Consider the following 13794-nt stretch of genomic DNA (forward strand, 5'->3'; position numbering starts at 1 on the left):
GTGATCTTTTCTAAAGTAAAGATCAGATAATGATACACACACACACACACACACACATATGTGTGTGTATTTAAGTGGGAATGGTTTAATATTTAACCAACATACACCCTGTGTGTGTGTGTGTATGTACGTACATGTGTGTGTGTGTTTTGATTAAATTTAAAACCACTTACATTTTATTATTAAATAATTTCCATGCCACTTCCCTTCCAAACTTGGAGACAGTGTACTTGCTGCTCTGTCTGGCAAATGAAGCAGTCTGCTTATAGACTTCTGGTATTTCCCGCCTGTTATCCCTTCTCTCCTAAAAGAAATCAATATTGGTGTAATAAAAGCTGTGTGAATAATATATACATTTCCTCTCTACTGAGTTGATTTAGTGCCATATTTATTAATTTCATAGAATAAACAGCACAAAAAGGGCTAATACAATACTTGCAATACTCAAGGGTCTTGTATTGCATGGGAATGGGAATATTGCTTCAGTCTGGGTGCTTGTATACATTATTTGGTGAGTATTATGCAATGCTAGTGAGTTCTGTGCTGTATTTATGGGCCACAAATGAGAAGAAGTGGCCTCAAGAATGAATGAAGGAGCTGGTTTCCATACAGTAGCTTTCTCTGTTTTTTGCAAGGTTTCTTCATTGAGTTGCCAGGCTTCTCTCTGAAAAAAAAACCCTGCCTGTTTGTCCAGTTTCCTTGTAGGAAAGGGCAGGTGTGAGCTGGGGAAAGTGAAATTTTAACAAAAAGAAAGACCTCATAAAACAGCATGAGGGCTTGGTTTGCTTCATGCATTTTCCAGGTGGTGTCTTCTCTCTGCTTCCCCTACTCTCTTTGGACCAAGGCAGTATTTTCTTCTGTGGAGAGGGCAAAGGGAGAAAGAGCCTGAGGGTTATAAGTCTTCAGCACTGAACTCAGGCTAAGCTTGGTATGAAGCTACAGCACCAAGTGGGCTTTCCCTTAGCATTCCTCTGCCTGCCTCTTCTCTTCATCTCTAAGTTTGAAGGCAAGTCCTATATTTACTTAGTTTAGGATGACTCAAATCAATTGTCCTCCTTACACCTTGAAACACACTTCCCAATGCCAGAGTCTGTCTGAGTTTTATACATGCCTTTCTCCAGGAGTTTATAACTCAGCTGTAAAAGTTTGCGATGGGGTGGAACATAGCAATATATGCAATCTCAGCCTGGAAGGAAATGGTTTATATAAAAGGTCATTAAAATGGATTTGGCTATTTTATTTATTGATTGATTTATTTTAGCAGCAAGCAAAAAAGGAAAAGAAAAAAACCCACCAGATTTTGGTTGCATTTTTTGTTTATTTATTTTTGGCTACAATAAAGTGGGGGGGAAGGGGAATAATGTTTGTATTTTTTTTACCCCACAGAGCACAAATCTATAACTGAAGGAATGAACCAGCTCCTTTGGAAAAGGAAAAAGTATTCAGGTATTCACATTGTTAATGGATTTTCATAATGCTAAACAAATTATTATGTGACTGTTGCAATGCAAATGGGATCTCAGTGAGATTTTATGTTTCAGGGCCTTATCCAAAGGCCATTGATGTCATTGGGAAGAATCCTATTGAACTGACTTGGTTTTGGATCACTTCTTCTGCTCATAGCCATTCTGTAATGATGCGTGTTGCTTGTATTACTCAGTGACATTTTGCACCGTGACATAATGGGCACAGTAGACACTAACATTCGAAAGAACATTTTTATGGTGTAATGATTCTGCCCTGAATCCCAACTGGATGCTTTTGTTATCCAAATAATCTTATAGACCCCGGTCCCTTTGTTTCACTAATAGTTTGCAGAGATACCAACTTTTGTGATCTTATCACCAGTTTTGGAGTACTACAAGTTTTCATGCGAATATTTTAACATCGTTAAAATACATATTCTTTCCATCACAGCTGTAGAGAAATGCTTTGGGAATGTGTCCTGAGAAAATTGGAAGTTAAATGAACAACAATGCAAAAGGTATTTCTTATTTGGAGAAAAATACTCATAATTTTGAAGACAGTCGTTTGCATTTTGAATCCTAGAGGTTAACAATCCTGAGGTTAGATGCTTCATTCCTTTGGTGTCATTAAGGAAGATAGGAAGAGCACCTAGGAATTACCTGAGACAAGCTGAATTTAACAGTCCAGTGCCTGGAAAGGAGGAGCTAGTGAAGACACTATAGCTAAACTTCTGCTTTGTTTAATCCCAAGATAATGCTGCAAGCTGTCCAGAGCCTGATTGCTTTCAAATATGGATCCATATATTTCTTCTGACTCACTCCACCCGCTCCTCCTCCCTCCCTCAGCTGTAGGTATCTGGCTTCATTGTTTTGGACCATCAAATGCCGAGATCGTTTCCCCTTTAATTTCCCCCGCCAGTATTCTAAGGGACAAGATGAACGCCTGTGAATTATCAACACTTTTTAAGAAAAAGGATGAAACAAGCAGAGGATTCCATGGGTCATGAGCCCCACAACTTTTCTGAAGAAAAGATTAGATCATTTTCTCAAATTTGGGACCAGATCCACATCTCCACTGAGACTAGATCGTGGGTGGGTTGGCAGATGCTACTATATTTATGAACATCCATGCATATCAGTAGGGACCTACCCCAACTGAGGCAGCGGATAAGCAGTTTCGCAGGCCAATCCTGGTGCTGGACGCCGTTTTCATGGTTTTCCCCCCACCATCAGCTGCTGATTGGCCAAGGGGCCTTGGTGGCCCCACATTTTGGCCAAAAGGGCTGCCTTTTGAGAGGCCCCGCCCCTCACTGCTGATTGACAGAGTGTAATGTCCTTCATGTAACCCCACCCCTTGCTGCTGACTGGAGGAGAGGGTGGGGCCCGGGAAAAGGCAGCCCTCTCAGCCAATTAGCATCAGAGGGAGCAAGCACCACCTTCCCTTCATGCCAGAAGCTCCCCTCCAACAGCAGGCTGCAGCAGCTGTGCACGAATGTGTGTGCACGTCATTGTTCAAGTGTGTGCAGGGCTCGAAACAGTTAAAGGCAAAGATGTGCCTTGCAATGGCTTGTTTGCACTGCATGTTTTCTCAGCCTTCTGACCTGCAGGCACACACCTGGTACCGGGGTCACGTTACAGCCAGGCTCCCTGGTCTGCAGGTCAGGACCTGGCTGATGATAAGAGGCCTCTAGCCCTTCTTTGGCAAAAGCGACCACTTAAAGAAACAAGAGAATATTAGGGAATATTAGATGTCACTCAGTCTTTCTTTTGACTTAATTTCCCTTCCTTTAATTATCACAAAAGGTAAACACTAAATATTCCAGAGAGTCACGGTCAGGGGAAATGGTATGAGCTACACGTTCATTATGTCTTCGCCTAAGAGCAGAGCTGGGGAAAAAAAGTTTGTAACCCGCCCTATTAAACTTCATTTAGCTACTGTTAATTATGAACCTTGATTGAGCTCGCACAGCTCTAGATGGAACATTTGAGTTCTCCTCTACAGCAGGCTCATTTAAAAACTCTAAGGAAATGTCAGTGAGGAGAGACCATCTGTTTTCTGAGTGGAAACCCACAAAAAAGGGGGGAAAAAAGGAAATGCCGCATTTGAAATCTTTATTCTTTTCTTTCCTGTGGGGAAAGATGTGGGAGGGGGCAATTAGAAAGAGAATGGAAAACTTTTTAATAGTTTCAGCACTGCCATTAAAATGCATAATTAATGCAATAATAATACAATGCACCATGTTGCTAGCTATAACTTTTCATAACGCAATTTTACCAGTTTTCCAAAGAAGCAAACTGAGGCACACAGCAATTAAAGCAAAATTCTCATGAATGCAAAAGGTCCTGGAAGACCCAACAGCCAAATCCGGGAATTTGGATGCATTTCCTTATGTGGCAGCCGCTATGGAGAAACGTCCCAAAGAATTTTGTAAACCCTGCAGGTGGGGTCATTTTCCTATAACTGAAATGCAGCTGTCACTCTATACAGACCTAGCACTATATAACATGGGTGCATGCTACCTGAATACAAAAGGGACATTTTAGGCATTGTTGGCAGGGTGTAATTACACAATCTGGACCAGGGCCATGTTATAATGCAGAGCTAACACCCTTATTCCTGGAAAAAGTGTGGGATCTTTAATGGCCCTTGGTTTTATGCTTCACCTGCAAGTAAATGAGTGGCACCAGTGGGAGATGGAGCCAGTTACACTGACGCGAACACTACTAAATCTTCCTCAGAGCAGAAGCATTTCATACCAATCAGTATTAGCCGTTGACCTTGTTCATCAGCCTATGGAATAAGAGCAACATTCCTGGAATTACCCTTCTTTCCTAACCCCTACCCGAAAGCAGGTCAGTAGCATTATTAGCCCATTATAAGTTGGACCATCCATGAATGTACAGTAGTTAAGCATAGTGACCCACCTATAAAAATCAGCCTTTGGTCCCAACAGCTCAAAGTTTCATCTCTAATATATTTTAACTATACCTGCTCAGGAAAGAAATCTAGGTTCAAAAGCAATGGAACAGAAATATGGAGATTAGCAAACTGATAGATTTCAACCATGAAGGGCTTGTTACTATAGAAATGCATGTTATTGAGCCTAACCTGAGCACATTGGAAAGCTCATTTGACTTTAAATCTTTCTCAGCCCTTTATAATAAATGTTATAGTTTTACTGAACAGTCTCTTTCCATTAAAACTATAAACTTCATTGGAATAATTAAGACTGATTTAAAGTAAAATTAAGTTTGACATGTGGCAGGTGAAGCTGTGCCATTAATTTCTACTATATACCTGTAAACGATGGATGAGACAAGATGAGGGCATGAGCCAGAAGGGGAAACACCTATGTCATTTCAGGCTCTTGTTCAAGTTTTAGGGTGAGAGGTGCAGAAAACTGCCATTATTTTGGAACTATTTGGTCTCACTCACAGTGCAGGTATGTCAAGGCTTGATTCTATGTTCATTTTAGTCAGTCGTAAGGACCCATTATTCCTTAATGCTACAGGGTCAGAGAGTGAGAGAGAGATAAAAATCAGGAGAAACTGAGGTTGAAAAGCATTTTGCCTTCCTTCTTCATCCATGCACCTCAATGTTTTTATTCCTTTTGTCCCCTTCCCCTGCTCCACTTTTCCCTCCTTACTAAGTATTTTTAAGAGGAGTGCCTAGCTTGAGTTCTTATGTGCTCCTTATTATCCTAGCTTCTGAGCCCCTGTGAATCATTTTAATGATTCTCCCTATTTATATGTAATTCCCCAGCCATGTCAGGCAGAGCAGCACTATCGTTCCCATTTTATAGGCAGTCTTGAGGGGCAGAAAGACCCAAGGACCTACCTTAGGTGACAGAGAGAACCTGTAGCAGATTGGATGCTTGAGCCCAGTGCTCCAAGTAAACCTTTAACAACTGGGCTAATCTTCCTCTACAATTTGCTGGGCCTTCTCTCCCCTGCTCTTTTGTTCATACCCTGTCATGTGCTGAGGAGGTATGTAGGCTTGGTCAATCGCCATCGTCCCTACTCTGATTTTATGCGTACCTCCCTCACACCGAGACCTGCTGCATCAGAGGCAAACCAAAAGCAACCTCCATATGGCCAAGTCAAAGTTGACTGCACTGAACTCATACTTTGTGATCTGGTGTTGGGTGTTGTTGGCTCTGGGTCAGATCCCAACAGGACAGGAACTGTTGTTCACTTCTGGTTGCAGCCCAAGACGGCTGAAGCACCATGTGGTCAGCTGCCTTCATGAGCCTTGCACAATAAGTAGATGTCTTATGAGAACAGGTGGCAGAATTTCAGTGCCGTCAAGGCCAGCCTGAGAGCTCACTCTGATACCAAATGTAACCTCTCCCGATGCCTCCACAAGACCGAGATCCGGCGCCCACCTCTGGCAGAGTATGTTCTGGTAAAATTTGACATTGCATTCTTCACTGCGATCATCAAAAATGTCTCATGTCACAACAATTAACCATAACATCTCCTGCTAAAGAGGACTGGCATGAACTCTCTGAAGAGCCCATTTGTACCCTTGATCTAGAGAAATTACCATGGAGAAATAGAAATAATTATTTTCTCCCCTTCCAACCCAGATGTGGGATCGGTGCCTTGACAGCTCTTCCTGTCCAACGCCAGCCTCGGGAGTAAAACACCAGCATCCGGGGAAGGATTTCCTTTTTGAAATCAACAAATTCTAATTGCCAGTCATGCAAATAAATATCCCATGTTGGAACAATGTCAGAGTCCATCAGGACTGAGCTGTGTTAACTCACTAAGGACCCCTTCAGCCTATGATTGCAGATCAGACTAAATGAAAGTATGTCACGGAGGGGGTCTCCACCCAATTCCAATACTTGGATTCTAATTGCATATATATTAATTGGCCATGCTTATTAAACACAAGCAGAACACTTTGTCTACCTGAAAGTGAACTAAAAATCCAATTTGAATAAAGAATTGCAAATACCCTGTATAAAAGACTGTACACAAAACAAACCAGATGTTTCAAACTGCATATAGAAAGCTTTATAGAGCAGCTGTGAGATTTTTTTTTTTCTTCCATCAGACGCTGGTGAAAGAGATGCATTGCCAGCATGCAAAACTTCTTCCATTTTTAAATACTCCTATAACTGCTTTTTATCCTTTAACCAAAGGAATATGGAGTTAAAAATATGGTGAGTCGGGGGGGAACAATGATATTGGTTAAAGTTTATAAAGGTCATGGGGTTTGTGGATGGGTGGGAGAGTAGAGGAGGATAGAGGTTATTTTTACCCATAAAGCTTTCTTATTTACTGCAAGGTTGTGAAGTTTGGAAAAAAAATACTAATAAAATTTATTGCCAGGGGTTGTAAGAGGATCATACCTTGATTCTATTTTCAGCTCCAAACAGATTATAGGACAATGGAGCATAAATGGAAATTAAAACAGATTTAGAACAGACGTTAGGAAGCACTTTTTCACATCAAGGATAATAAATGTGCAGAATGGCCTATCAGGCAAGGTTGTAAAGGCAAAGACACTGGGATCATTCACGCAACAACTCGGGAAATAGAGCACTAAAATGGAATGAGCCTGAATCCATCTCTCTTTGGATGTCTGAGGTGGCTTGAGCTTGCGCGTCTGTTTGTTGTAACGATGCTCTCCGCTGTAACTGGGAGTTGCTGAGAGAGAGATGTCGCAGCCTTCATGCGAGGTGGAAGGTGCCTCTTTATTCTCACTTCAGGCACTTACAGGTAGCAGTCTGTGTGGAAGGAGAGAATAGCTTTCAGTGGCACATCGTTACTGAACAGGGAGCGGGTGCCATTCATAACCCTCTTCAGTGTGTCAGTTAATGGGAAGGCAGGAGTGCAAGACAATAAGCAGATTGCTTCCTCCCCCAAGCAAGGGGGACCAGGGAACATATTGCCACTGAGGCATCGTGGCCGTGTGTCTACACTGTCCCCATGTCGTTCCCTGGGACCACCACCAGGGAACATGTCGTGTTCCCATTTTGCAGGCCAATCACAAAAGGTCAATCCCACCACCAGGGTACATATTTCACAGACCAATGTGCTCAGTGCATGCCAAGGCTCAGACTGGCCTACCCAAAAAACCATGTGTGAAAGAGAGAGTGCCTGAAAAACAACACTGGGGCACATGCTCAGGACCATCCGAAGACAGTCATACTACTTCATCCCTGGGGTCCAGTGCATGCAGAGTAGAAACAAGTGGATGGGGTGCGCTGCTTGGCCTCCACGCAGGAATCAGCATGGAGGTTGTGTAGATATGCCTCATGAACCTCAAGATAGTCCCTGATGTTTTCTAGGCAGGGCATTGCAATTATGTACTGTACCTTCCTCAGGGCAGGTTATTAGCTGACCATCTTACTCTTGAACAAGGCTAAGTGGTTCCCCTTGGAAATACAGACGTCTTCATTCCACAAAACTTTTGCTTTGCAGGATGGCAGAAGTAGGTGATAACATCAACATGCAACACCCCAGCAATTCACAATGTCTCCCTTGCCTTTTCTAGGCCAGACTGTCAGAATATATCCAAGAGGTTCAAATGCCTTAGTTATACTCACAGAGCCCCTTTGCTTTCCCATGTGTAATATTTTCCTCTTTCAAATTAAATAACTTGGCTATGGCCACAGAACATGTCAGTGGCAGACATATTACTGGCTACATGCTAGACCACAGAGTTTCATATTTAAAAAAAAAAAAAAGAAGATTGGTTAAAAAAATTCCATTACTCCCAAGCTAGCAAGCATCGCTGTGCAATCACATGTGTGATATTACTTGATTTGTTTAGGATATGGAATAATAGGAAGCTTGTTTATAGTGAAGGCACCTTTATTTAAGGCCTAAAATAAAATTACTGTGAGCTGCTCATACTCAAAGATGTGAAGATGCCACAGGAATGCTTAAAGACAGAAGGTATCAGAAATCCACATAATTCAAGGCCTTTAAGGAAAAAAAGGAGAAAGGAGCCCTGTAAGCCTGAACAATGTCATTTTCTAGGCTCTTGTTTCCTCAATGCTTCCATTTCTCATAGCAGAAATAAAAACGTATTTGGGGGATCAATAATTTAAAAAGGAGGCGTTAAATACTTTTTGAGGTTGTGTTTAAGGTGTCAGGGACAATATCAGACATCCAGCATAAATCTGGTACCTCTCTCATGACTTTATTACAACTCTGAAATTCAGGATAGTTATAACAATCATCCCAGAATCAGAGATAAGTGTATCGCCATAATGATAAATCAGTTACAAGTAAAATAAACTAAATTACCTATCAGCTGTACCTTGCAAGTGGAAAAAATACCATTTAAAATCAAATGTTCTTATACTGACTTTTCCAACAAGGATCGATATGATATTCAAACCATGTCTGTAGGAAATCAAGCCTTTTACTCCACATACAATAAGGTATCTTAGTTCCAGGATCTGAGTTCACTGAGAACTGTGATATTAGAAAGTGGCATATCATTATATCTTGTGTCATTATTATATAGCATGAGGTTACCAAGAGGGTAATCTGAGCAAATGCCTAAGGCCATTTCTAGTTTTCTGCAGCTTAGCAGAACCACAACCAAATAACATCTGTTTAACTCTGATTTCCACCCTGTCTCTCCTATGGTGTTTGTGTAAGTCTTACTAGCTTCTAAGAGATGCCCATTTGATACACCAGTCTTGCTCATAAATGAAGTGAAATAAGAAGGGGTGGGATATTAGAAATGATTAGGAGTACAAACAGATACACAATCTGCACATTCAGCTGCACTTGTAGGCTGTGAATACATTTGCCATGATTGCGCTGTTTGAGTTGAATGAATGTCCAGGTTGGTTTCATCACAAGATTTCCAAACCCTGCTATAGTCATACAGCACAAATAAGTGTTTTAAGAAATCAAGCATTAAACACTTAACACATGTTTCAGGTTTTCCGCCTTAAAAAAACAGAAGAAAAAGCTGTATCATTTTTGCAATGAAACCGGATCATATTTTATCCTCTGGGTTAAATATCTATTACCATAAAGCTAGAGTTTAGAGGAGTCATGCCCTGCTAGTAGCATTTTAACCAAATTGGGGAGTCACTATAATGTAGAGTCATGCTATAGGCAGCAGATCTACTGCATTGAGTGGAGCTGCTCTTCTGTCTGCTAGCTCAGGGCTAACGCTGTCAAGTGCTTTGGGCACATGAGGAATCGGAAGGTCTAATCCTGACTCTGCCACTGACTCCCTCTATGACTTAGGAATGAAACACAATTTCCTCTTGGCTCACGGTGTCCCTTTTTGTCAAAGCTGAACTCACACTGGCAAAGGCTGATATGTGTAGGACGTTTGCACTACCCTTGCGGTTGCATGTGCCATCCCAAGCAACTCTTTTAGTAGCTCTGCTTCCTGCAGTCCCATCACAGCATCTGATGAAGCAAGCCTTCTGCCTGCAGAAGCTTACGCTGCATATTGCTGATTTAGTTAGTCTATAAGGTGCAACTCCACCTTGTTTTCTGCCTGACTTCAGACTAACACAGCTAACTACCTGTCTATCCCAAACAACTTGCCACTTCTTAAATAATTGGTTGTAAAATACGCCTACCTTCAATATATGTCGGTGATAGGTCATTTCAGATTGCAAAAGAAATACGTGAAAGTCTTGGGACTGTGTGTGGCAATTACAATACTGGGCTGACAAGCAGGAGTTCCGGATTTTACTCCTAGGTCATCCACAAGTTAGCTTTTGTAATTAGCACCACAACATCTTAAGCAGAAAGTTTGTGAACACAAGACTGAAAACCGTTGACAGGGTAAATAAATGCACCTGAACTCTGAAAACACACGTATTAACTCTGGAATCAAAGGGGTAGTTATAAACCATTCAGTTATGCTGTTCAAGTGCTAAGACCATGCCTATCACTGTGGCATCCAAACGCCATCCAGAATTAGAAAAATAGGTTAATCCCTATAAATTGTGATCTCCCTCTTCGTGGCGATTAGTTATTCAAAAGACGCATCCAAAGTATAATTAAACTGTAATAGAGTTTTAACGACAGTGTCCTTTCAGTCACTTTATGATAAGAGACAGGCATAATGCCTTTCTTTCCCCCCAAATACCCCTGAACTTTGGCAGCTTAAATACAAATGAACTTGAATCCAAGCTGCCCTGAATTTGGTGGGTCAGTTTTGCAAAACCGAAGAGTGCCCTTCCCACCCTATCATGATCTTACAGCTATTTCGAACAGTGACCTAATACTTCTGACTTATTTCTCACCACAGTTTACAGAGGAATGAGCTAATAGTTGTTGCTATATCGGACTGTGCAAATTGATGGTGATAATATACTCTCTAGGAAGGGTCTACACACATAGGTAATTCAAAATATCTTGTTAAATAAATATTTACAATGTTTCTGTTATTTAGCCTATAAACTGCTTGGTGTGAAGAAGCTTTCTGACTGATTGCTGAGCGTTCCAAAGACTTACTCTAGATTAATCCGTGTAAACCACACCACCGTGCTAAAAATTGCTATAGTACCTCCTGGCTGCCAAGTCCTTATCCTTCCCGAGTAAAAAATACTGGACATATTTTCCTTTGTAATAAAATCTCTTGGTAAAAGCAATAAAAAAAATACTAGTCCAGAGCATGTGATTATCTTTGGGGGAGGGAAGGGGGAATCATATCCATGGGATTCAGGAAAAGTTGGCTACTTCCTGTAGCTAAAGATACAAGAGTTGTGTGATCACCTGAGACACAGAAATAGTGGAAATCTGACAACAGAGAGAAAGAAAAATTCTTCATTAAGAATCATTTCTCCCAATAGCTTCTATTTTGGTCTGGAAAAAAGGCCAGACAACAACAGCAACAAAGCCAACCATACCGCTCGGCTTCCCATGTCTCGGGGTTTTCAAGATCATTGGATCAGTGCTGAACAAGGATTTTAAAATAGCCAAACTAATGAGACAGCATAAGGCAATAATAATGAGGCTGTGGTAGGGCAGACTCTCTTCATTCCTAAAGATTTTTTTTTTTTTTTCTGAGCAAGCCAAGTGTCCTGGCTTGAGACCCAGGAAGCCAGGATGCTTTCCATGCTCACAGGGTCAGCTCTGCGTGCGCACGTGCATGCATGCGTGCGTCTAGGTTTCACGCTACACCTCCCCACCAACCTCCAGGAAACTGCAGCACCTTATTCGGCTCTTGAAGCTCAAACTTCTTGATTATCCACCAGGGGGAGCAACTCACCAGCACAAAATCATCCTTTCCCAGACAAGTTGCAGAATTCACTTGGAGCTCTCAATTTACACAGCTGACAGCAACCTTGATTTTTATCAGTTCTACTAGATTTGAGAATCATATACCCATTACTGATTTTTCATGCCTTAAGACACACTGGCTGTGTGCGTATTTATGCAAAAGGGGTAGGGTGGGGAGTGTTAAAATGGGTAGCAGTCATTTTTAGCAATTATTCCTTTAATAAAAAGGCAACATTCACGTTCCCAGACTTACAACAGCTGCTAGACTAATTATTAGGATGCAAAAAAAAACAACAAAAAAAAATGATGGATTTACCAAAGCAATCAACTGAAGGCTTGTTCTGTTGGTACCTAGCAGAGGGGACCTGAGGGTTGGTAGGGAAGTGAAGCAGAGAGGAAGGTAGTTGCAGATTTGCCTGAAGTGTTCACATGGAGCTAACTGGCTGCTATTCAAGCCTCCCTTCCCCATCGCCAGCCCCAAGAAGCCGGGGAAGCAAAAACAGCTGTCAAAGAAGGTTCAATGTTATTGATAAGCCCTTTATGTCATCTGAAGCCTCTGTACCGGCAAGTCCAAACAAAACAGCTCAAAATCTGCGTATCAGTGGAAAAACATGTTGGGCTGCATGTGGAATAAAGCAAGAAGAAGTGAGTGTGAGTGTTACAGTCACAGTAGATTTTTACAAATGACTGTGCAATCCACTAAGGAAATGCCCTCGGGGAATCTAAGTTGTAGTTCTGATCTCTACATCCCCCACCACCCTCCCTCCTTTACACACACAGAGTCCACTTCCTCCCTCACTTAAAAACTTGTTTCAAGCAGCTCATGCTAGTTTTATGTCCCTGCAACAACAGGGCTGCACAGCATGTTTTTCTTTCTTTCTCTGCCTATTGGACTTTAAGCATGCATGTTAAATTCAAAGCAAATATACCCACCAAAAAGGGAGCTGGCTCTCCACTGCCCACACTCCATTCACCAGACACGGGAATGGCAACATGGGCCCTGATGCAGAGAGGTTAGATCCAAAGTTTAGATACTTGTCAGCACTTCATTTCTCTTGCAAGAATGACATTCCCTGTCTGGCAGGCTCCAAGCTGGGAGCTATAGTTAAGCCCTGTGCTAGCTTCGGGAAATCTGGCTTGTGTTGCCTCCCAAAATTTAAGGGGGGTTGTTGGGGTTTTTTGCTGCTTATTAAAAGGATTGTTTTATAGTTTGCCTCCTTTGGCTGTATATCATGCTGCTTCCCATGTTGCAAAGGGCTGATGTGAATGATGGCACAGAGCCATGCGAAAGCTAAGCAAGGTGTGATGCTTCATGATGTTGAAAACAGAGAGACAACACGGGTCAGAGGCAGAGTGCGGGACAAGCTGCACTAATGCCATCATGGCACCATGGTCCTATACAGAGAGTCCATTTCTCAAGACTAGTCAGCCTGTTTCCTTGTGCTCTCCTTTTGCATGCTCCTGTCTCCTCCTGTCTTATGTTTAGGTTTTAACCTCTTTGGGGAAGAGATCATTTTTGCTATTGTCATCATTCTGCATTGGTACAGAGCCTACAGTCCACAGGGTCCTGGACTGTAACTTGTACAAAATCAATATGTAAATAGATGATATCAATGATGATGATAATAATGATGGGGTAGTTCAATCTCTACTTGAAGGCAGTGGAGATGGAAACCTGACTTATGCTCAAGCTGAATAGACTCTACCCCAGTTTGAAAAAGCATCTGGATAATCTTTCTTTTCTAATACTGCTCATTTTCATGTAATTCCCTGGATTATGATTAAGGGCCAAAATCCCATGAGGAAGGCTACTGGAATATGTCCATCCTAATAGGAGGCAGGCTGTTGTAGGCATTTCATGGGAAAATAATGTCTAACAATTGAGACTGCTGACATGGTTTTGTACACCAAATATGCCTGTGCCCTTGGCTTCAGTGGAGGTATATCAGGGATGAATTTAGCAAGAGGAATTTGGACGAGAGGTTTGAACCTCTGGTTATTTTAAGGCTTTTCTTTTAGATATTTAAGATGTTTAGGAGTCCTTCATAGTTCATAAACATGGGCCTGAGAATACCAATAAATGAGCCAGGCAATGCCACTGTAA

The 13794-nt window shown here is 41.8% G+C and overlaps 2 long non-coding RNA genes across 2 annotated transcripts; one reads left to right on the plus strand and one right to left on the minus strand.

Annotated features, from left to right (window-relative positions):
- Window positions 1-367: 367 nt before the first annotated feature.
- Window positions 368-12812, minus strand: LOC109309146. Its single transcript, XR_002100813.1, has 3 exons — window positions 12624-12812; window positions 757-857; window positions 368-664 (listed from the first exon to the last, which is right to left on the minus strand). It is a non-coding gene; the product is annotated as an uncharacterized LOC109309146 (long non-coding RNA).
- On the plus strand, window positions 1371-4478 carry LOC109309147. Its single transcript, XR_002100814.1, has 3 exons — window positions 1371-1446; window positions 1924-1984; window positions 3745-4478. It is a non-coding gene; the product is annotated as an uncharacterized LOC109309147 (long non-coding RNA).
- Window positions 12813-13794: the final 982 nt, after the last annotated feature.

Source organism: Crocodylus porosus, unplaced genomic scaffold (genome assembly GCF_001723895.1).
Source record: "Crocodylus porosus isolate Cpor-Errol unplaced genomic scaffold, CroPor_comp1, whole genome shotgun sequence".
NCBI classification, from domain to species: domain Eukaryota; kingdom Metazoa; phylum Chordata; order Crocodylia; family Crocodylidae; genus Crocodylus; species Crocodylus porosus.